The following is a 3,523-nucleotide window of genomic DNA, read 5'->3' on the forward strand; positions in this document are numbered from 1 at the left end:
ATTTCTCCCAGAGGGTGGTGCGTCCAACCAAGACAATGAATGTTGGTGGAGGCAGAAACCCTTTTTTTAAAAACCCAGTTCTTTTAAGAGGTACCTGGACATGCACCTGAAACTGCTGTAACCTGCAAGGCTATGGACCAGGTGCTGGAAGGTGGAAGTAGATTAGGCAGCTAGTTTTTTCAACCGGCACAGACATGATGGGCTGAATGGCCTCCTTCTGTGCCGTAATTTTTCTATGGTTTTATGGCTGCAGAGCACTCTGAGGGGGGAGGGTGAACAGCTAGAGGTCGTGGACCATATTGGTAGCAACAAGACAGGTAGAAACAGGGATGAGGTCCTGCAGAAAGAGTTTAGGGAGCTCGGAAAGAAACTAGTCAATAGGACTTCAAAGGTAGTAATCTCCAGGTTACTCCCAGTACCAAGCTCAAATAAGTATAGAAATAGAAGGATGGAGCAGATGGATGCAGGGCTGGAGAGGTGATGCAGAATGGAGGGCTTCATATTCCTGGGACATTGGGACTGGTTCTGGGGGAGATGGGATTTGTACAGGTCTGACAGGTTGCAGCTGAAAAGAGCCTGGACCAAAGGCCATGCGGGCGATTTGCTGGTACTATTGGGGAGGGCTTAAACTAACTTGGCAGGGGTGTGAGAATCAGGAGGTGATATGAAACAGGAATACCAAGGTGCACAGAGAATTGGGAGGACAGATAGTATTACAGTAGGAAATAGTAAAGTATTAGGTGCAATCAGAGTAAGAGGGAAAGTAATAAGGTCTAAATTAGATTTACTATGCATGTATCTGAATGCGCAGTGTGTGGTAAATAAGGTTGGTGAGCTACAGATGCAGATAGCCACATAGAAATATGATGTCACGGTGACAACGGAGATCTGGCTCAAAAAAGGGCAGGACTGGGTGTTAAATATTCCTAGATACATGGTGTTCAGTTCAGTGTTATGACCGAGGCTGGAGGAGCACACTTTATTTCTCTAGTTCCACTTCTCCACAGGTCACAATATGTATTTAAATGTTTACCCAGTTACCAATACGGTCAATCATATACTCTACTCTTTATCCCAGAATAAAATACACTAGGTTTCTATAATAAACAACAAAATGATCAGTTTATTATAAAACAAGACTTCTCCAGTAAAGATGCAAATTATTAACACACAGTTTGAAATATGTATGGTGATGAGGGTAATGTGGTTGATGTGGTGTACCTGGACTTCCAAAAGGCATTTGATAAAGTGTCACATAACAGGCCTATCAGCAAAGTTAGAGCCCATGGAATAAAAGGGTCAATAGCAGCATGGATACGAAATTGGTTGAGTGACAGGAAATACAGAGTATCAAGTTGTGAAAGGTTGTTTTTTCCACCTGGAGGAAGGTATATCATGGGGTTCACCAGGGGTTGGTGTTAGGACCCCTGCTTTTCTTGATATATATTAATAGCCTAGGCTTGGATGTGCAAGGCACCATTTCAAAACTTGTGGATGACACAAACTTGGAAATATTGTGAACTGTGGGAAGGATAGTGATCGATGTCAAGAGGTCATAGACAGGATGGTGAAATGGGTGGACACATGGCAGATGAAATTTAATGTGAAGAGTGAAGGGATTTCATTTTGGTAGGAAAAACAAGGAGAGGCAATCTAATTAAGGATACAGTTCTAAAGGGGGTTCTGATGAAAGGTCACTGACCTGAAAAGTTAACTCTGCTTCTCTCTCCACAGATTCTGCCAGCCCTGCTGAGTATTTTGAGCACTTCCTATTTTTAATTCTAAAGGGGGTGCAGGAGCAGAGCATATGTGCATAAATTATTGAAGGTGGTGGGACAGATTGCAAAAGCGGTTAATAAAGCATATAGGATGCTGGGCTTTAAAAATAGGGGCACAGAGTACAAAAACAAGGAAGTTACAATAAACCCATATAAAACACTGGTTCAGCCTCAACTGGATTATTGTATGCAGTTCCTCCAGGAAGGATGTTAAAGTATTAGAGAGGATGAAGAAAAGATTCACGAGAATGGTCCCAGGGATGAGAAACTTCAGTTACGTGGATAGGTTGGAGAAGTTGGGGCTGTTCTCCTTGGAGAAAAGAAGGTTGAGAGGAGATTTGATAGAGGTGTTCAAAATCATGAAGTAGCTGGACAGAGTAGATAGGGAGAAACTGTTCCTATTGGATCCAGAACCAGAGGACACTGATTTTAGGTGACTGGCAAAAGAAGCAACGGCGACATGAGGAAAAACTTTTTTACACAGCGAATGGTTAGGATCTGGAATGCACTGCCTGAGAGTGTGGTGGAGGCAGATTCAATCGAGGTCTTCAAAAAACAATTGGATAATTATCTGAAGAGAATTTTTTTTCCAGTGCGATAGGGAAATGGCAGGGGAGTGGGACTAGGTGAATTGCTCTTGCAGAGAGCCAGCACGGATTCAATGGGCTGAATGGCCTCCTTTTGTCCTGTAATTATTCTATGATTCTGACGTTGCATTTATTTATTGTATTTATCATCGACATATTAATGGCATCAGGTGGCAGGACTATATCTCCAACACAGAAGTCCTTGAAGCGGCCAACACCCCCAGCTTATACACACTACTGAGTCAGCGGCGCTTGAGATGGCTTGGCCATGTGAGCCGCATGGAAGATGGCAGGATCCCCAAAGACACATTGTACAGCGAGCTCGCCACTGGTATCAGACCCACCGGCCGTCCATGTCTCCGTTATAAAGACGTCTGCAAACGCGACATGAAATCGTGTGACATTGATCACAAGTCGTGGGAGTCAGTTGCCAGCATTCGCCAGAGCTGGCGGGCAGCCATAAAGACAGGGCTAAATTGTGGCGAGTCGAAGAGACTTAGTAGTTGGCAGGAAAAAAGACAGAGGCGCAAGGGGAGAGCCAACTGTGCAACAGTCCCAACAAACAAATTTCTCTGCAGCACCTGTGGAAGAGCCTGTCACTCCAGAATTGGCCTTTATAGCCACTCCAGGCGCTGCTTCACAAACCACTGACCACCTCCAGGCGCGTATCCATTGTCTCTCGAGATAAGGAGGCCCAAAAGAAGAATATTAATATATATCCAGAGAAGTATTTGATAGGTTGCAATGTGATTTACAATTCCTGCAATTAGTTTAAAAACAGCAAGTGGGTGGCTATTATCGAGGCTGAGCAACACCTCCAGCGGCCGCGCCCCCTGCTGCCTCCTGGGTGACATACCAGCCTACTACCGCGCCATCTGTCGGCTAACCTGAGATAGAGCCATCGGCTGTAATCGGGGTAGCACCACCACTTGTTGCTCCCTGTTGCTCATCACAGGGCTGACATCCTGACACAGCACCACCTGCCAATACCCGAGTCCTGCCTCCCAACGCGGAAATATCCGAATACAGCGCCATCTGCCAGTCATTTCCCGCTACAATGGTTGGATAATTCGATCCGCCAGAGATAGCGCCACCCATCGTTACTCCCTGGTACAACACGTACAATTAGTGCCCCCTGCCGGTTACGCCGCGCTACAA

The sequence above is a fragment of the Heterodontus francisci genome, chromosome 5 (assembly GCF_036365525.1).
Source record: "Heterodontus francisci isolate sHetFra1 chromosome 5, sHetFra1.hap1, whole genome shotgun sequence".
Lineage (NCBI taxonomy): Eukaryota > Metazoa > Chordata > Chondrichthyes > Heterodontiformes > Heterodontidae > Heterodontus > Heterodontus francisci.